Here is a 22,533-nt window from a genome sequence, read left to right as displayed (position 1 = left end):
CAAGGCCTTTTTTCTACTAGATACAATGTGCGATTTGCCTAGATGACATTAGATGACTAAAAATGGTATGTTGTTGCATATGTACCATGGTAATCCTTCAGTACCATGGTACTACTGTATTTTTAATTGCTTTTTGGGAGTTATAAAGTTTAACATCTTTCAAAAAATGACATAAGGACAGCAGAACTCAGCTGCCCAGATTCTCATGAGTCTTGCGGTGCAACGAAAGACAAACGTCCTCTCCATCTCCTCTGTGGGCCCTAGACAGCTAACAAGCATCTGCTTCCTGCCTCCTAGCGCTTATTAAAGACTGTCTGAGTTTGAGAGATACAGTCGTTTGAGGACAGTAGAGTGAGAGCGACTGTATGCAGTTAGCAACACTGCTGAGAAAAAAAAAACGATGGCATTTTGGGTCAGTTAGGTCCTTTAAATATTAGAAAATAGGGTTGCAAAAATTGTGTAATAAAAAATTATAATATATTAGTATTGGTCATTAATACACTAAATTATGATGTTATAAATTATGTAAAAAAAAACAAAAACAATGCGCGTTACGTGATTTTGAGACAAAGTTAACTTTGTTTTGTTTTTATTTACGTTACCATACAGTTCTGTCCATATTTCCATGTTACAGGTGATGGTGCGGCCATGTGGCTGCATGAACGGAGGCATGTGTGTGACTAACATCAAGTATCCAGCAGGCAGCGGCGAGTACCTGTGCATGTGCCCGGCTGGAATTCATGGCGACCTGTGCCAGGAAGAGCAGAACGAATGCGACTCCAGCCCGTGTGGAGCAGGAGTTTGTGTAGATCTGATAAACGGGTTCCAGTGCCAGTGTCCTGCTGGACTCACAGGTATTTAGTTCAACCTGCAAAGCACAAATTAATTTCCATTTTCTGCCCATCACACTCGTATATCAGCACGGCAGTGATTCGGCCGTAGGTAATCACAGCGTGCTGATATACAGCCATTTTGCATGGCTACGAGTGTGATATTGCATTGATACAACAGTTCTACGGCAAAACAATAACGGAGTGTCTTTAAAAACTCTCTTTTGTGTGGAACTACTTCCTTCCGCCACGGATTCAAATGACAAAGTTGACAGTTTAACAGCTGAGCCCAAGCCTCCGTTACTAATTTGAAAATGTCACTTTAGAACTAGTAACGAAGGAACGTTGAGTTTAATCGCAAGCTTATTGTATTACTGTATTAAAAGTAGTGCTGTCATTCGAATAAAAAAAAAATTGCTAATTAATCGCACATTTTTCTGAAATTAAGCGCGGTTAATCGCGATTAATCCCACCTAACATTAACGTTTTTAAAAATACTTTTACATTGCAATAATTTCACATCCAATCTTCAAATTAATGTAAAAACAACATAAATATTATATATGTTTAATATTTGTATAATGGCATCTTTTTTTTGACTGAAGGCCATACCAATGCTACTGATGTCTCTATGAATTTTTTCCCCTTAATATTTAACCATTGACTAGCCATTCAGCATTACAAGAACTATCGATTTTAACATTTTAATACTACTTAAAATAACTTCTAATTTAAGTGAAATTAAAACAATCTTCATAAAAACCCATTATAATAAATGTCATATATAGCTATCTGTGCCCTTCAGCAAGTAGGAAATATACAGAAATTTAATAAAGTTATCAAACACAAAATTCCAAATTAATTATAGATGAATCCTAAAAGCTACAAAAGATATTGAGTTATTTGAACTTTTGATCTTTGATTAACAGACATCACAGCAGCTGGTTATTAGGTTTTTTGGCTGCTATTTCTTTAAGAGCCGCCGCTTAACTAAATCTAAAACGCGTCTCTTTACCTATTCTGACCCACTTCAGAAGTCTCTACTATTGAGTTGAATTGGGTGTGTTAGATGAGGAAAACATTGCTAGGATGCTAAATGTGACTCATATAACAAATAAATACAGTTTTGCCTTTTTGGTAACTTAATGACTTAACTGACGTCATAACTACGACATTGCATGCTTGCAGTTTCTTTCGCAATTTGATATGAAATGATGCAGGCTACAGCGTGCGCTGGCTCATTTGTGCGTGCAATTGAAGAGCGAGCGCTACAAGCAGAGAACCTTTTCCGCACTCGTTTGACTCGGGCCTGCCGCTGAGGCGAAGTGGAGTGCGCATCTGAAACATGTCCGGTTTGATGTGGTCGTAAAGACATTCTGCTTTTAAATGAACGTTAATTTATGTTAATACATTGTTAATGTACAAAATTAATTATTTGACAAATTAATGATTTAATTTACTATTTAACTTCTCTTCACATTAAAAAAAATATTTGTTTTATTAAAGCTTTAAAACATTTTATTGTGTATAATTTGCATTACTAATTATTTTCATTACATTTTATTATTTATTTAATATTTATATCTTATAATTAACAGGGTTGTGGAGTATATATTTTAACATATGTAATTAATTTAATTTGTACCTTCTCTTCACATAAAAAAGATCTTCATAAACAAATAAAACCTTAAAAAAGCCTTATAATTGGAGGATATGTGTATATAAGTTAATTAATTATATTGACATTAATACAAATCTACATGGAACAATTAAGACTTATGACTAAGGTTTTATTGTTATTCTCACATTATTGCTCTGGTACTTCATCCTTGGATAGATATTTTGCATTTATTTGTTTGTGTGTGCATTTTTTCTTATTGATTACGAAGCAGGTCCGCTGAATAAACACAAACTCTTGGCTCAGTTTCATTCTTGATCCAATTACAAAGTCATATTTTGCCAAAACCCATTCCTAGTTATGACCGAGAAGATCAGCTCATTTAGTTTCTCCAAGCTTGAAAGCAGCTGACTGTATGTGGGTGAATACAAAAAGGCTCAAAAGCAACAAACGCTCCTGCCTGGGAATTTCAGACCAAAGCTGAACAGTTGATGTTTTCACACAGTGCCTATTCTGAGATCGGTGGTTGAAATCTCTTCGCTGCCAATGTGCGAATTAATCTTTCCTAGCTGAATGCAATGCCAGTTGTTGCTTGAAGTTGAAATGCGAAGCTTTCCTGTCAAGACTGAAGCTTTTACCTTAGTGTTTTCTGTGCTTAATATCTAAGGATCAAACCGGTCAGAAGAGTTTGTCCATTTCCACTAATGGCGATGCTTGCGTGAGATAAACCGACACTGCTGATTGGATAAAAGTTTGTGTTTTTTTCTGCAGCTCGTAATGCTTTGGGCCTTTGCAGATGGTTTGGACATTATTAAAGATCCCCTTCAAACACATTTCTAAGAGAAGCCACAAACAACACAAATACAAATTAAAAAAAATGGGCAAATGCCCAGCAGCTACTGAACCCACACAGAGGAAAGAGTATCTGTACGCTATTTTGCTGCTGGGAGTAGTAAACAGGCCAAAACACAGTGATGAATCGGCTCAGAGATGTTTTATCTTTGCTGAAAGCAGTGTTTGGTGTGGCCACTTGATGTTTTAGCAGAGGAAAGAAGTGGGGGAAATTATTATCTTTCTCTATAAACAATGCTTCACCACAATTTTAGTGTTTTCCTGAGTATTTGAATTTCAAATGTGCTGCCGCCTCAAAGTTCTGCGTCTGAGAAGTGTTTAAACAAGTAAGGTTTAACTTTGAACAGTTATTCGATAAAAATGAAATAGTGTTTTTTCAGAAGTTTGAAGCATAATATTGGCTCTAAATGCTATATTGTTTTTCACAGACAGTGACAATAATATGCATAAACATACCTACATGCATAATGAATCAAGATATTGGCCTACAAGTTACTAGTCACCCTTTCTGAGGTAAACGATTGATGCAAACTTGCTGCTATGATTCTGGTGGTAGCTAGGTAATTGCTATGCAGTTTCTATCATAATTGAATGACAATTAATTATAGCAATGAGCTAATACTGAATAACTTGCATTTTAAACACAGTATTGTCAGTTACCTTGTGTATTTTTGCTCCCGCCAATGAAAACAGTTCCAAAGACTGAGTTGAAACATGTCTCTGAGCATCACACAGTAGTGGCATTTTGTTTGAATGAATCGTTTGAGTGAGTGATTCAATTACTGTTATAAGACTGTAGTTTGATTAGTTTCTGAAAGAATCAGTGTTTTGAGCAAATCATTTGAGTGAATGATCCATTGATTACTGCATTAAAGGTGTGGCCTCGGTTAGCGTTTTCACACATGAAATCCATTCATTTCTTTAGAAATCCATGTAAACTCATAAGACAGTCACTTGATTCAAACTTATAAGACAGTCACATGATTTGTTTATGAAAGAATCAATGTTTTGAACAATCGTTTGAGTGAATGATACAATTACTTATAAGACTGTAGATTGATTAGTTTCTGAAAGAATCAGTGTTTTGAGCAAATCATTTGAGTGAATGATCCATTGATTACTGCATTAAAGGTGTGGCCTCGGTTAGCGTTTTCACACATGAAATCCATTCATTTCTTTAGAAATCCATGTAAACTCATAAGACAGTCACTTGATTCAAACTTATAAGACAGTCACATGATTTGTTTATGAAAGAATCAATGTTTTGAACAATCGTTTGAGTGAATGATACAATTACTTATAAGACTGTAGATTGATTAGTTTCTGAAAGAATCAGTGTTTTGAGCAAATCATTTGAGTGAATGATCCATTGATTACTGCATTAAAGGTGTGGTCTCGGTTAGCGTTTTCACACCTGAAATCCAGTCATTTCTATAGAAATCCATGTAAACTCATAAGACAGTCACTTGATTCAAACTTATAAGACTTTAGCTTGATTAGTTTCTGAAAGAATCAGTGTTTTGAGCGATTGTTTAAGTGAATGATTCATTGATTACTGCATTAAAGTTGCGCTCACATTTACTATTTTTGCATGTGAAATCCATTCATTTCTATAATAATGCTTATTTGTTTAATGTCCACAGGTGTCACATGTCAGGACGACGTGAATGAGTGTGAGAGACGCCCATGATTTCCTGGCGTCAGGTGTGTGAACGGCTTCGGCTCCTTCAGGTGCGGCCCCTGCCCTCGGGGCCTGGAGGGAGATGGGATCTCCTGCAAAGGTAAGAAAACAAAGTTTCCTCCCAAAGCACATCTGCTTCTGAAAAAAAGGCTTTTGCTGAGAAGTTAAACAGTCCCAAACAAAATATGACCTCCGTTTTGTTGTACACACAAAAAAGGGGAAAACTATTTTCTTTTCTTGTTTCACGTTCACCCGCAGATGCCAAAGCATCACAGTCCTGCAGTTCTGCCCAGAGTTTACTTTAGGGAAATGCCGGGCTTTTCATTTCAAAGCATCAAAGTCTCAGCTTGAGAGTATCCTTGTATAATATGCTCACAGAATTGCCAAACAGGAGTCAAAATAGTGTATTTCAATAAAATAATGGCTACATTTATATTTTGAATTGTTAAAAATTTTTATTTAATTTTTAAAATTAATATACTATTTATTATGTAAGATTTTAAAAAATATATATATTTAAAAATAATGTGTAATATGTTTTAAATAATTTAAATGAATAAAAAATACAATATTAAAAAAAGCTTTTAAACATTAACCAGACAGATGAATACAGCAGTAGTGACGTTTTAATTTGAAATCTAATTATGCATTTATTAAGAAAAATGTATGTGGTGTATTCATCAACAGGATGTAAGGGGGAAAGCCTTAAAGACAAAATTCTTGACAAAACTAATAGATAAAGTCTTGGTTTAAAAAAAAAAGTTAGTTCAGGGTTTTTCAAATTAACACAAATACACACACAAATTTGAAACCTCAAAATATGTGGGGGGGGGGGGGGGGGGGGGGAAGAGGGGGGGGGGGGGGGGGGGCAAGGTCGGGAGGGAGTTCAGCTTTCTGACAGCCTGATGGATGAAGCTGTCCTTCAGATAAGGTGTGTGCACTCAAGTATATTTAAGGTGTGTGTAAAGATATTTTTTATTTTTATTGTTTATTTTTAACAACATTTTATCCACAGCATCAGCCAGGAAAAAGTATACTGTCCTCTAGAATTGGGAAGACTTACCACTTTACATTTACATTATAGTAATTAAATGAAATTGTTTATTGATAATGCATTTTGTTGAATATGAATACAGAATAGTTGATTTCTGATCAAATTTGTATCAAATCAGACATCTATTGTCATCGAGCCTTTCATAAACCTAGAACCTTAAAGCTCAGTGATTAGTTATTTGTGTTTTACGAAACAATGTGTTTTTCTCTGCACTGTTGCTCAAGAGGCTCCTCACAGCTGTTTTCTATCTTCCTCCATGTGCCTTGACAAAATGTTCTGCAAATGTCTTTTGACCGTAATCTGCAAGTGATAAACCCACTTGTTTAGGGGAGCTCTGTGTTCACGGTTTCCTCCATCAGAGGGACAGATATTTGATGACTCCTTCAGCCAAGCCTGGGCCTCTATTACAAACACAATCTGTCTGATTGCAGCATACAGAAATACAACAGAGCAGCGAGAGCTGGATCTGCCACCCCGCTTTGATTATGACCAGCAGAACCGCGGGAGGGAGAGCAATACAATCCAGATGGCACAAGATAGTTATCCACCTTGTGCACGAGCAGACTCCATGCCAGACACTGCGCTTGTCCAGAGATAATTGGTAAAACAGCTCCTCGGTAGTTTCTGTGTTAAGAGGGAGAGACAGCGAGGAAGTGAAATGTTCACGTCTCTGGTGTGCAGTTTTACTGACAAGCTGAGGAGACGACAGCTTCAACTCTGAAACCGTTCCTTGAAGAACACTTCAGAGCTAGAGAAATGGTTAGGCAGTTGTTGTATCAGGCCGAGCACGGCACATGATGTTCACAGAACGCAAGGTGGAAGTCTTCAAAATGGAAAAAGAGCCAGAAAGATCTTCAGTCTTAATCTTTTCATTCTCTAGGATTTTCTACCAAAGTGAAAGTTTAAACACAAGTTTGTGAAGACACATCCAATGCTGTTTTACTCAGAACATATTGTATTAGAAAACAAAATTCTTGTTAATAAGGGTATTTTATCTTCATACCAACATGGTGACATCAACAGCCTTCAAATGTGAAGTTTTTCTTTTTTTATTAAATATTACTAAAAGCTTTCTTTCCTGAACAGTAATATGAACAATAACCTCACTTTCAAAAACATTTTTGTCCTGTTATTGACTTTTGTGCTTTCTTTAATGAGATCGCTGAACAGCAACTTTGTTTTTACCCATGAGGCAACAGAACAAATGTTTAAATGTATTTGAGAAGGACCAGAAGTATTTAACTGAGCTAACTCTTTAATTAGCATATTTTCGTAAATAAATTGCAACGTGCAAAAAAAAAAAAAAGTTTACATTTTTATCATGTGCATCTCTCAATTACAGTCAGTTTTTTATAATGGGTCCTTCCTAAACATATGGTCATGTGACCAAAATTGTCGACAGTTTGCGAGATTAAGGGTGCGACACATTGTACCCCACTCTCTCTTGTCCTTTATTCTGCACTTGAGGCATCAGTAACAAAAGCTGTCGAGTTGATTTTGAATCATTTCTTTCTCTCTTTTTCATCAGCACCAGCAAGATTGGTCACATCTCATCCCATCACCTCTCACACTGTCACCTCATCCGCAGTGTGGCCCATCAGCAAAATGCCCGTCCCCCTTTCTAAAACGACCCCCACCCACCTCCCGCCGGAGTCCAACGAAGCTCCAAGCAAGACCTCGGTCAACAAAGCCACCACCAGCACGAGTCAGAGAACTGGCAAGTTGTTGTTTCCATTGTTCTGTCTCTACATGTCCACAGATGGCCAGGAAACAAAACCGTGAGGGTTACATTTGGAGCCAAATCGCCCACTGCTGGTGTCATGACATTGCAGAAAACGATTCTTTGTCTTTCCCTGACGCAGCGTGATGTCCCTTCAATCCCCCTAGAGTCATTTCCTGCACTAGGTTTTTTGTGTGTGTGATGTTCCCAGGAAATGACTTTCCTCCAGCTGCTAAGCACAAAGCAAGACAAGGCCTGCTGGCATGCCTTTGCGCTCGCACCTCTTACCCTCTCGTCTGGGTATAATGCCTGAAATTAGCGATTCTAATTAGCCATGCCAGGCATTCAGACTTTCTTTGAAACTCAACAGAGCAAGGTTAGGTAAAGGACGTCTCTCACTCTCTATTTGGAAGAGTAATAGTCAAGAGACACATAGTCAAATCTGTTTTGTATTGCATGTATAATCCCAAAGGAAAGTGAAATGACAAATCTCTGTAATATCCCTATACTATTTTCTGTTAAATCTCTGATTTCTCACTCTTTCACATTTTAGAGGAGACACTATAAAAATGAATGCTGGCATCTTTTTCTCAGGGGAAAACTAAAAACGAAGCAGCAGGAAATGAAAACGTATCTTAATCTTAATTTGATCCCATCAAATCTGTTGTCTAGGAGAAATAACTGAGATGTTAAAGAGATCTCCTAAAATAATCTTTTTAGTAGTTTTCTCTAGAGTTTTGGAAAAGATCTGATGTCCCAAACTGTACTCATATTTGCCAAGACACCAGAGTTTCCAATCAATATGTTCTCAATATGAACTCAGCAAATTCTTGAGCTCTAGAGGTGAAATTACTGGGATCTTTTCCCCTGATCACCTTACTGGTGTCTATAGGAGAAACGACTGAGAAAAATAAAACTGTCTTCTCGTGAGTTTGTAAAGATATCTCAACAATGTCTCAAATTGCCCTCACATTTGCCAATATAAGTTTGCAATCAAAAGTCAAAGAATCCAGTATGAGCTCCAACATTGCTCGCCAAATTCTGCATCTTTATTTTTAGAGACGCATGCAAGATTACTGAGATCTTACAAAAGTCTCCATTTTATCCCTACTGAAGGAAAAACATCTGAGTTTTAAAGGGATCTCCTGAGGGGGAAAAAAGGTCAAAGTAATCTTAAACATGTCCTCTGAGCTTTGGAGGACATCTCAACAATGTCAGAATGTCAAGGTAGTCTGCAATCGAAATCTCTAGATCAAAATATAAACTAAAATGGCTCATCACATTCTTTAAAAATGAAACAATTTGAGCTTACTTATGTTAAACCAGGTGTGCTTCATCTTAATAAGACATCTCACCTAAAAATGATTAGGAAAAATATTATTTTCAATTAGAATGTTGTTATATTCCTCACAACAGGCCTGTCAAAGACAAAGACACAAAGATTAGAGCACACAAGTCATGAGACCTATGTTTATGGCACTTTGTTGCAAATAGCTCAGGGGCCTAACAATATTTGCTGGGACTGACACAACAGGCCCCTGGAGGATATCAGGATGGGGAATGTAAATGGGCTTTATGGCCCCATTCCCTCACCTCATCTTCCCTCTCTTCTTCCTTTCACTCCCTCAGCTTATGTCCTCTGGGAATAAAATTGAAAGAAAGAAAGATGAGACATCAACCAGAGAGACTTGGGGGGGTTCCCAGGGAATATTTGTACTCTAACCAGCTTTGCAAAGACATCTTTGAAGCCTTTTTTTATTTTATTACCACAACATCATCTTTCAATATTTGCCTCAACATTTTGTTTCATTTTCTTTGAAAATTATTTTGGAGAAATAAAAAGAGACAAATGCACACTGACTTTAGGGCTATAATTTGAACTTGGATAGCATAAGTTAAAGATAATTTGGTCTATAAAGATTTTCATTAGAATTTTTTTAGTTCATAATTCGATTTTTACTTTATTATTGCAAATATAAACACAGTTTGACAATGTTGAAATCTTAGACTCTAGAGCATACATATTTGAGATTCTTGAGATTATCTCAAGGAGAAAAATATGAGAAACACAGTATGTAGGAAGTATCTTAATTTGATCCCCACTGAATTCTAATTTAAGTCACAGAGAAATCACTCAGATATTCATGAGATCTCATTTGGGATTGTTCTTTCCTATGGAAAGGTGTTGATTGGCTCATAATTGAATGATTCAGCACAATGGTTATCTCACTCTATGCAAAGAACATTTTAATTTTACAAACTAAGAGGGTCACTGTAGATGGGGGACCCCTTGTAATTGTTTTGAATTGCTGTCTGTTTTAAAGGTTATTACCAATGTAGAAACATCCATTAATAGGATCCCAAAAGAGACTCCTACATTTGAGTTACTGTGTGCTACAACTCCAAAGGTTAAATTAATTCCTGTCGTTCTCAGGTACCCTGGTCGTTCTTTTGTAAATACTAATTGAAAATGAAATTAGACAGTGTCCCCGATGGCCATTTGTCTCCAGGCTGCACGAGAAGCAATTCAAACAATACATCTCCTATTATTTTGTCAAACCCTCATTTACACTTACTTTTCTTGTCTCTGTCATAATTAATGCAGGAAAGGAAACAAAAGGATTGAGATGGAGGACTAGGGGGATTTGTAAAGTCCACAGAGATTTGCTATGCCATGAGTCATCTTTTCCGAAAGGTAGATAAGGCCAGAGTTTGAGGAACAGGGACAAATAGTCCACTCTGGAAAGCCGATATCATCCTTGGGAGCACCTCATCTCTTGCTAATATAGACTTGCCGGCTTGCAAATTGCCTGCCATCACACTTATGGAGGAAGATGAGATGGCAAGCAGAGGGGATGCAAGCTGTCACCCACCTCGGCCGATAAATCCCATCGTTGTCTAAGGGATTTGCGCTGACCTTGCAGAAATGGGACAAAAAGCCCGGGCAATAACCCTTGATATGTGTAATCACAGGGCCGATAAATCTATTTTTAATGGAAGACAGCTGCTAACTCTTTCATCTTTCTCTGCTCCGCTGGCAGAGGGCAGGCTTCTTGTTTTATTTGACACGACACGTGATGCTCGACAGAACAGGTGCATGCGTCTGGGTGATTGTGAGCAAGATGAGGGCGTACTTATTCAATAAAATATGATGATGTGACCCCATATCCTGCTGCAAAAATTATTTCCTGCGTGCTCCAAAAGTGCTCAGATGGATCCTGTAGCCTATATGTGGTGGAGTAAAAAGGACACCTGTTTGTTCAGTGGTGTATAAAACAATGGGGTAATTTTTAGTCACAGGAAATGAGGTAAAATTTTCAGGGTGTTGCTTCACACCTTCTGACATCAGCACATCTTCCCTAGTGTACAAGCGAGACCTCATTTTCCCTGCATAGCTAATCCTTCACCAGTCTGTTGTGGTTGGGTAACTGTTGTAGGCTGCGGAGGCCATGTAGGAGTGTGAAATTGTTGGTAGGAGTTGAAGGTGAAATCACGGGAGGACACAAAACCCAGAGGGCTTCTGACCCTAAATTCACATCAATCTTCTATTAAAATGCTAATGAGTAAATGCTAACAGAACATTAAGTTTATATATTAATGGCAAATTTAAAAGGCAATATTTCTTTACGATGCAGGTTTTCCCAAAGGACTAAACATGACATCCAAGTGTGCAAATAGGCCGTGTTTTCCAGGTGTTCAGTGCATTGACCTCCGACCGCCCTACACTGGCTACGTCTGTGGACGATGTCCTCCAGGATACCAGGGCAATGGGCGCACCTGCATAAAACAATCAAAGCAAAGCAGTAAGTACTTTTTGAACTCAACAACATTGCAATCAGTCTTTCAAAGCTGTATATAAATATATAAATGCATGCACAAGCACACACTCATTTTTATCAACACAAAACTAAACAATACTACTTTTTCAGAGTTGTTGCATCATAATGAAGACTTAACTTACATTTTTAGCTTTGTTTAAAAATGAGTCTGTCGATGTTTTCGTCTTCAATCCTTTCTTAATCCTCTTTATTTCATCTCCTGAAAGCACAGAGCTCCAGTAATTAGAGAAAAACATAACGAACAGGAAACAAGCCTGTCGTAATCCTCAGAACGCGACAGGTGCTTTGATACGGTTGATAAGTGAGACCTGGAAACGTCTAATGCTCATTCATGCATAGGCTGCGGCTCGGTGGTTGCTGACCCACAATGTGCTTTTGGCTGACGAGTATAGGGAATGGAGAAAGACAGTAAGGAATTAGGGAAAGAGTGTGTAAACTCATTTAGATAGGGGATGAGGAGGGGTGAAGACAGTGAGGAAGAGTGAACAGAAAACTGGGCTTTTAACAGAGTAGCAGGGTTTTTTCTTGTTTCTGTTTTTTTAGTCTTTGATTCTCCTTTTATATTTTAAAAAAGCAAAACTACCAGACTGCATCTTATCCCTTCTTATCCCTAGAGTACAGTATGTTACATTTCACTCAATGGAAATGTTGTTAGACTTCTTAATCTGTTCCTTTGCACGAAAATATATTTTCCTTGGTTGCAGTATCGCAGCACGATGGTAAATGCCTTCAGAGCGGGGTAATGACTTTTAATGCATTTTTCCCTGTGAATGGGCCACTGCTGGAATCATTCCTAATAGTGCCGTTATCAGGAGTGAATCCATGAGAAGCCACAGTGGGAACTAGAAAAGAAACAGCTTCATTTTGCAAGCTAATTCCCTTATTGTCGCCACATGCATCCCAGATTCTTACACACTCAGAAACAACTGTGTGTCTCTGTTGTTGGGATTGCATTTTGTTGTATTTTGTCTTTGTTCCCCGCATGTGGATGGGGGACAAAATAAATCTTGTTGAGCAGCCACAGCGACTATCTGTTGTTTATGAGTAAATATACCAGCACCACCATGAGGTTTTAAGCTAGTACTGAGCACCATTGCATCATAACTGCATTTCTGGTTATCTTATTGTGTAAAATCTTCAATAGTCTGTTTAAGATATCCAGAGGATGTTGATAAATCATAAGTGCAAAATGCACTATCAATCTCTTCTTTTCATTTTGTTTCCTTAATGTAATGAGCTTTGTTGTGGCTGACAAGTAAACTTTTTAAAGTTGGATTAAAGGTATTTACTGTTCATAAGCTTGACAAGTTTCTTTTCATCTTGCATAATAAGCTTGTCCTCTCATCTAGCACCCCGCTACTCACCACAACTGACCCAAGCCAAGAACAACCTACCCCATGTCTCCCACGGCTTTCCCCATCTGCACCTCCCAGTCCTTCCATTCAGGCAACCTCAGAGACATCTATCCTCACCAGCGAGGGTCCCACACCATCAGGCCACCACTCGGTTCCCCCTCCCACCAACCTTTCCACCTGTCACAGGGAAAGGGGAGTTGGTGCTGACTGCAAGACACACACCTGCCTTAACCAGCAGCAGGGATCGACTCCACTCTCGCTCTCACAATCAACTTAACGTTCTTCCGAGTCAAGAGGAGCGAGATGCTTCATTTAAAGTCTCGGCAGGTGGATTTGCAGGCGTCATGCCTGGAAAAGTCACATTACCTTCAAGGCATGTTGAGACACTGAGGAAGTCTCCACAGCAATCCAGTCTGGTCACAATTATCCGACCTCGACCTTGGACACCTCCAGACTCCCAGAAACCCCTAACAGCAGCCCTAACCTCCCTTTCCTTCTCCTTTCCGGAGTCTGAGTTCTCTGCAGATGGAGGCCTTGGAGCCAGAATCCAAGACTCCTATGAGATACAACCACTGCCTCAGGAGAGTTCCACCTACCTTGGTGAGCAAAGCCAAACCAAAATCCTGAACAACCAACCAACTCTTCAGAATGGTAGACACCAAAGCAAGAGCAAAAATGTGGTTCTCTTAGAGGAGAGAAGTTTATCCTGTGCATATGTCCCTTGCTTCCCAGGAGTCCACTGTGAGCTTGCAGGGCAGGGGCAACCTAGATGTGGACGGTGTCCTTTGGGGTACACTGGAGATGGCCGAATGTGCAGAGGTAATTTTAGATGTACAAGATGACATTTCTTTATTTATTGATGAGTTTGCCCTGCAAGTCCAACATTAGAGACTTATTTATCCATGACATAAACGGCTGAACAAAAATTGCCAACTTGCACTGCAAGATGTGCAAATATTATACCTTTAAGGTTATAACATCTTGTCACTGGGGCAGTACCCTACGTCTTTGTATCTTATCCACCCCTAAAATGTGCATATTATTACCTTAAGCCCAAAACACACTGCACGATTTTAGCAATCATATAAGATCACTGCATGTCGCACTGTGCGACGTGGATCTAGTAAACTTGGCTACGATGTGTGTGTAGAATGTATGATGATGACACCTATTGACTCGTACGATACGACGCACATTACTATAAAGGAATAAAATGTCCTCAGCATGTGCTAGTGGTAAACAAAAAGAGCATGACAAATCACACTTTAGCAGTTGTATTTTTTATGTGTGCTGAAAAGAAGTGGAAGCGGCAAAAGAGGAAGGGATAAGAGCTTGAGGTAAGCTGTTTTATGTTTTAGTGCCATGTTGCATTGATTTCATGTTACATTTTTATTGGTTGGTCAGTAAACATGGATCGTACCAGCAAACACACTGTGCAATGATCATGCTGTATCGTAGGCTATCTTTGGTCGCAAGATCGTGACAATGGCCATCTTTGAACCTCTCTCACTGTACGACACAGGACCACCGATTAGGAGCCATGATCACAGAAATCGCCAAGATTGATTCACGACGCCAATCTTTTGTCTGGGACAGCCGAAAATCGTGCAGTGTGTTTAGAGCAGTAATGTGTACCCTTAAGGTGCTACTATGAACCTTTTAGAAGGTAAATAAGGTACAAAATTGTCCCTTTTAAGAAAACTGCCCATGACAGTGTCGACAAGTATGGTCAACAGCCATATGTAATTTCAGGGATGGTTTACCTAAAATAGTTAATACCATAATTTAGATGCCACTAACTTGGCAAACTTTGCTTATTATATTAAACCGGTACATTCCTGATTATAGGTTCCCAGGCGAAATGGTGAACCCTGATTCTCAGAAATGGTGCAAAGCCATCTACTCTGATTTGAACTACCAATATTTGTATAGTAATTGCTGATTTTATGTGCAAAATGTCAGTGAACAAATTGTGGGCATACCTTCTGAGGTCTAGACTATGCAAAATTTTGCAGTATGTGGAGTTTAAGACTGACATCTGACAGTAACTGGTGTAAACAATAAGCTCATTCCCCAAGCATGCTCTAGGCATAAGGAATAAATACATTCCTTGAGCTCCATCCCATGGGTTCGTGAACCTGAGAAAATTAAGAGCAGTGGGTGGAAGAATCACTACAAACATGTTTGCTGTTGTAATCCCATGATATTGCATTACAATGTTGAAATTCACTCAGGACAATAATTACTTATTCATTCATGGATTATATTCAGGCACTGTTTTGAAGGTATGAATATAGCGTGAACATGCACAAAATAGTCACAGGTGTTTTCCGTTGAATTCTACAAAGCATATAGCAGTGGATACAGCTTTTCAAATAAACAGGAAGTTTATGTGGCGAATGATACCCAACTTGAAGGAAGAACTTAGGGTGAATCTTAAACAGCAAGCATGGTAAGGATCTAAAAATATAACACTAGCGTCACCTGCACTTTTACAACAACTTGCTTTAAAAGTGAAAGGCACACATTTAAAATAGGTTTAGTACGTACAGAATTTGTATGTTTTCGCTTCCTGTGCTTCAGAGCCACAGATGGAGGCAAATATGTGTTTGTCTTTTGACAGAGTGAATCTGACCATGTGTTATTTGTGTTTGCATGACATTTGTGCCTTCAGCCGTGTGCAGACATGCCTGCGGTAGAAACATGGAGTGTGTGGCCCCCAACACGTGTCGCTGCAAGAAGGGATACAGTGGTTCCAATTGTGAAACAGGTCACAAACAAAAACACACCAGTTTTTATAATGTTGTAAATATGGTCATAGATACAATCACATACACAAGGACTCATTTTTTAAATGACGTAATTTTGGATTCTCACAGCAATCTGCAGTCCAGCCTGCCTGAACGGAGGGAAATGTGTGGTGCCAGATGTATGTGATTGCATGTCAGGTTACCATGGAGAGGCTTGTGAAAGCGGTAAGAGCACTGAAATTTCATTGCCATTCAGCACTAGTGTAAATCATTTGTAAAAAGTGCAAAGCTTAATAAGTGCTGTTTTTCTGGTCTTTTTTAAAATGGTCAGTAGCCTTTTGTCTGTAACAGCCTTTCGTTTATGAACCGTGATTTGCTTTTTTTTTTTTTTTAATGGTCAATAGCCTTTTGTTTACATCACAGCCTTTTGTTTATGAACCATGATTTGCTGCTTTTATTACAAGCTGGAGTGGTATTTATACATTTAATAGGAGACAACATTGTTTTGAGAGCATTTCATTTGACAAATGTTTGCATACACATTTTATGTTCAGGAAAATTATTGTCCATTTTATATCTGTGTAGGTTAATTTTGTGTCAAATAGCATACAGATGGCCTCAAGTATTATGTTTTTTGGTACCATTTTGCAAATCTGCACCATTTGTGCTTTCCATAAAGAGGCAAGAGCCAAATAATCCGCACAGACTTGATGAGGCATGCATTAGCGGTTTGCTTTTTGTGATATATGACTTTATTTTATGTGCATTTGGTCGTATGAATATTCCCGCAGCTCTCTGCAGTTTGCCTTGCCTGCACGGAGGCACCTGCGTGGGTCGAGACACCTGCTCATGTCCCTATGGCTTCGTAGGGTCCAGATGCGAAACCAGTGAGTCCTGATAAATCATGTTTGCTTGGATTTCATGTGGATGTTAAACGTAATCTCTTGCACCCCTAGTGGTCACATATGGTGTTGCATGTGTTTTGGTTTCATTTACACAGTGGTGTGCAACCGTCACTGTCAAAACGGCGGGAAGTGTGCATCACCGGATGAGTGCGAATGTCTGGCGGGGTGGACGGGACCATCGTGCGAGACAGGTGAGAGAGTGTGTGTGGTTGGCTCCCTGTGGGACCAATCTCTTCTCACTAGATCCATCATATGTGTGTGTGCTGCTTATTGGTGGCATTTAGATGATGTAGAACCTCTATCTCTTCATTTTTCATTCCGTCCTGGTAGCTCAGAGAATACACCAGCTATTATTTCAGCCTGATGATAACTTCCTCTCGTCAACCTATGAGGATCAATTACTATCAATTGAGCAGAGAGCCTCAGAGTAACAAATGTAATTTTTATTCACATAAATAATACTTTAAACCAATATAAGTCAACTCTGACTCTCCTAACAAAGCAATAAGGTGATGCAATAAGATGTTGCCATATGTATTTTTAAGAATAGAGAGAGAATTAACTTTTTTTTTTCATTTAGTCAGTTTTCATATTAATTTTAAGTTTTACTAATTTTGTAATGAGCGTTTGTCATTTTTATATATATATATTTTTAATTCTATGTAGGTTTATTTGTACTTTTAGTAATTTTAGCACACACACATACATATATACATATGTGTGTGTATATATATATACAGTATATATATGTGTGTGTGTGTATATGTATATATATATACACACACATATACACTTCTGACATGACAACTCTCGGAGGGATTGGCATGGTAATGTACATGGCAATGTTAATGTATTTGGTCTTGGCGGAATAGATCTGCTACACTGCTGCTGCAGAGCAAGTACAGAGACTTGCTACTGCCAATACATCCACAACATGCTGCTGTGAGCATGTAAGAAATATTGCCGCTGCAAATATAACACATGAAATAACCCCATATAGCATACATGAATCACCTCGTAGCAGATCTATACAGGTGGAGCTGGGGAAGGTGGATGGTTTCTGAAGCAAGCTGCAACTGCTACAGCAAGCACTAGTCATATATTTGAATGTTGAGCAGCGAGCTCATTGGCTACCGATACAGGAGAGAACCAATCAGCTGTGCCATGTGATAATGATGTCATTAGGTCAGATTGAGTTAGACCTATCGGACTGCGCCATCTAGAGTTCCATGCCAGAACTGTGTGTGTGTGTGTATATATACACAGCATATAGCATAATAATTCTAGCCCAGAACTCTGTTGTATAAACACCATTGTGGCACAGCATGTACGATTTAAATTTATGAATTTCAAAAGGTTTTTAATAGTTTGACATCGAACAATAACTTATTTTTTTGATAATCACTCGTAGGCCAGATTTACTCTTTGCAAAAGTAAATCATTATTTTTAACACCTCAGCTGTGATTTTGACCTCACAAACACAGTGAGATCTGAACCCGAAACACCTGCCGAGGTTTCATTCTTGTTTTATTTAATAAATGTATCTGTCTCCAGCTCTGTGTGACCCCGTGTGTCTCAATGGTGGAACCTGCATTCGGCCGAACACCTGCACCTGCCAGCCTGGTTTCTACGGGGCTCGGTGTCAAAACGGTAACGGCACTTCTTTTTGAATTTTCTTTCCTGATGCATCGCCTTGTTTTTTTGAGAGCTTACAAAGGCCGGATATCAATTTCTTAAGAGTGTGTGGTGAAGCATGACTACTGCACTTTAAAACGATAAAATGGACCAGCCTTAAAAACCATTTGGATTCTATTGAAGTCTTGCGCTCATGTCGTAGCCCCAGATTCAGGACGTTTGATGTGTATATATCGATTCCTCTGCAGCAGCTTCATGTGGTGAGGAATGATTCACGTAATGGCTTGAAACAGCAGCTTGGTAAAGATGTTTTTGATGATGGGGAATGACTCTAATGTCTGGGTTGCTTCAAGTTTTGTGAAATGTTGGAGCTTTTAGAGTGTGTTTTGCCAGTCATGTCAGATTTGCTGTCGGTTATTTGACCTTACGGCTGTTTGATGTGTCCGTCTTCAGTTTAGAGAACACAGGTGTGATTTTCATTCATCAAATGCTGGACTTTTATGTGCTTCTCTTTCTTTCAGCCGTGTGCAGCCCATCCTGCAAGAACGGTGGTCACTGTGTACGAAATAACATCTGCTCATGTGTGGAGGGATATTCTGGGCCACGCTGTGAGAAAAGTAAGTGTTGTCTTGATAGGAACAGGTTTCGGTAAAGCTCCAATCATAAACGTATAGTTTTATACCTCTATGCCCCCTTTGAAACACATGGCATGATGGGATTTAAGTCACAGCATATGGAAGGAAAGTATAGAGTTGTTTTGTTGATCAATATGACAGAAAATGGCGCTCTGGGAGCCAAGATCAGACGTTAGTTGAGGAGTTACATATGGCCTGTCTGATCAAGGAGGAAGAGAGATGAATCTGAGGAAAGATAGTGAGTTATTTCAGTGTGAGAATTACGAGACATATGGGATCAGGACTGGATGAAATAATTTGGATGGCAAGTCTCGTTAAATGAATATTCTAATTAAAATAACATTTAAGATCCATTGGTAATATCCTTATGTTGAGGTCAAGTGTAAAAGTTTTTTTTTCTAAACATACTTCACACCACAATCTGTAAGCAGCTAATTAATTTTTGCTTTTAAATACAGTTGGAATAAAGAAAATGCTAATAATAATAATGCAATAGTATCATAGTCAATAATGAAAAAGACCAATTTAAACAGATAAAATAATGTCTTAATATAATAATAATAATAATAATAATATTCAAATAATTAGTCATATTTATAATAAAACATTTAAATAACTAATTTATGAATAAGACATTCAATAAAATGCATTTATTATAATAATAATAATAATGATGTTAATAATAAAGTCAAACTTTATTATATTAAATAATGACAAAGAACATTTGAAAATTAAAAATAAATCATAACGAATAATTTATTAATAATTAAACATTAAGTAGTTATACTACTAATAAATATTTGACATTAATTTAAAATAATTTAAAAAATAAATAATTTATATTTTTAAATATGAAAATAACAGAATAATGTATTAATAATAAACAATAGATTTAAAAACTTGTATCAATTATGATAAGAATGTTCATATTAAATAATAAAAAAATACAAATTTGTATCAGGAAGTATGAATAATTAGTATAATTAAATTAAACGTTAATAATAATAATAATAATGATGATAATACTAATAATAAATAATAATGGTATTAAATATTTAAAAAATCTAAATGGAAAAAGTCTATAAATTAGTACATTATTATTATTAATGTTTGTTTTTATTATTTTGTTTTATTTAGAAATATTTCTAATATGATCCGTTTTGTTACTGTTGTCAGAATTGTAATCGGTATTTCAGACACATCTTGACCAATCCAACTCTAAAATCCTTTATCTGTCTACAAAACTTTGAATTTAGTTATTTTACCTCATCGGTCCGAGTAAATCCAAAGCTTTACCTTTCCATTTCTCCACAGGTGTGTGAGAGCCAGTGTGTATGAACGGAGGGCGATGCGTCGGATCAGATGTGTGTGACTGCGCGTCAGGCTGGAGGGGAAAGAGATGTGATAAACGTGAGTACCAAACCAAACCTCAGCCTGACAAAGACCTTAAAGTGACCTCCTTACCTCATGTTAGCAAAAGTCCAAGAGTGGAAAAATTATATTTAAAAGAAACTAACAATTCTACTTGTATAATATAACAAAATCACACGTTTGATCATGTGTTCCAGTGATTTGAGCCTTGTTTGTGTGATGTAGTTTCGCTCTCAGTTTCTGTTCCTCCAGCTGTGTGTCTGCAGAAGTGTTTAAACGGAGGTGAATGTGTGGGGCCGAACACCTGCCACTGCCGTCCCGGCTGGAAGGGAACTCTCTGCCAAATCCGTAAGTGATTCCCATCCGAGCAACAGAAATGCAATCCTTACACCACAGCCACACTGCGGTGAGCCTCCAAAGACACGCACTTCACTCGCTCTCGTTCTCAGTAAAATAATCATAATTGCATCTCCTCTGTTCCTGCGCTCTGCGGTTGTTGGCAATATGTTTTTGTTGATAAACAGCACAGATCGTCTGTGTTTGACAGGGGTGCAGGACTTCACGGTTACTGCTGGAAGTAAACTTGAATGCTGATGTTCTCACGAGGGGAGTGGATCGGGATCAGTTTGAAATGGCTTTTCCTTGAGATTGACCTGCATAGGAATAGTTCATTCGACATGAAACTTTAGATCTAATGGTGACATATTTGAATGAGTTTTGACAGCTGCGATAGATTTAGAAAAAAAATTAAAATCAGTTCACACAAAGCTGTAATATGGCAGATGGGTCATATGGAATAATTTATGATTTTTCGATCTGTTTGTAGCTTGACAGCATTTGTTCACTTTCATATGGAAAAGAGCGGCCAGGACATTCTTCAAAATGGCTTCTTTTTTAATCTTTAAACTATTTTTTTTTATTATTTTCCCCCAGTCACACAGTCTTAGTTGTGTCTTAGTCTAAACATAAATTAATTGCTTTTGTGATAGTTATTTCATCTCTCTTTCTATTTAGAAAAATACGCACACAATAAAACCATGGTTACAAAATACAATTACAACATTTGTTTCATTGGAAACAAATGAAACAAAAAAAAAAAATCTACCGATAGGTAGATAGATGTTTCTAATGAAACCAGAGCTGTGAATCTAGAAAAAATTTAATAAAATGATATACTGTATATATATATATATATATATATATATATATACACACACACACATACACACATACATGCTTTTTTTTCTAGTTTCAAATCTCTGGTTTCATTGAAAACTATCTCTCTATCCATCTATCTATCATATATATATAATTTCTGCCATTATATTTGCATATTCCATTATGTTTTTCATATGTGTACTAACTCTGTTCAAAATCTGTAATCTAAAATATATCTATTATCTAAAATATAACCTAATAAAACAGTAAATAATGACATGATTTTTCCACAGCAATCTGTGAACAGAGGTGTTTATACGGAAGCCGATGTGTCCGACCCAATGTGTGCGCTTGCAGAAGTGGTTACATGGGAACTCTTTGCTCTAAGAAGGTAATTAATTAAACTTCATAAATAAATATTTTTATTAGAAAAGACATGCATATAAAAAAAAAAATATATATATATACAAAATATAGTATTGATAATTTCTTTTACAGCTTCCTGTCCAGAAAGGATAAGGAAATGACATGAGGTGTCATTGCTGCACTGAGGACACTGGGCCCATATTTTACTACTTATTAACCTGACAGGGTTACACTATCGGTTTTAATTTGTAAATATCACATCTGAAAATATTAATGTATAAGGTATAATATAATGTTTTTCGTGCTTTTCTAACTTTACTATATTTGTGAAAACGATTCCGAAGAAAATAAATGGGTGTTTGTTACAAAACACGTTTCGTTACTTTTGACTTCATTCTAACATCCACTCACATTTTCTCCAGAAGATCTAAATATTTTTGCAATTCCATTTAGTGACGGACGGTAGTGGCAAATAAATGTCATGCTTCACCTCTAAATGACCTTTGATTTCTTTGACCAGATTTTATTTGTAACACACTGCATTGTAAAGTTAAGTTTGACAGAAAAACGCTCTCTTGTTATTCAAGCCAAGGCACAGACAATTTAGCATCCCTTGCCATCCTTCCTCCAACTACGTGGCCTGAAACTCGGCTGCACTCTATTTCTCTGAGGACGTCCCCTTTAATGTGACTGGAATGTTAAAAAAACACGTAAACATGCTGTTTGTGTCACGCCTGGCGAAGCGTGCAGTGGCTGCAGTTTT

At 37.6% G+C, this 22,533-nt stretch overlaps 1 pseudogene; it reads left to right on the top strand.

Moving 5' to 3' along the window:
* LOC107565494 (von Willebrand factor D and EGF domain-containing protein-like) overlaps positions 1-22,118 on the top strand; it is a 63,546-nt pseudogene extending 41,428 nt beyond the window's left edge.
* Positions 22,119-22,533: the final 415 nt, after the last annotated feature.

Source organism: Sinocyclocheilus grahami, unplaced genomic scaffold, assembly GCF_001515645.1.
Source record: "Sinocyclocheilus grahami isolate Dianchi unplaced genomic scaffold, SAMN03320097.WGS_v1.1 scaffold1005.1, whole genome shotgun sequence".
NCBI lineage: Eukaryota > Metazoa > Chordata > Actinopteri > Cypriniformes > Cyprinidae > Sinocyclocheilus > Sinocyclocheilus grahami.
The sequence above is the reverse complement of the archived record's forward strand: the minus strand, read 5'-3'. Positions and strand labels throughout refer to the sequence as shown.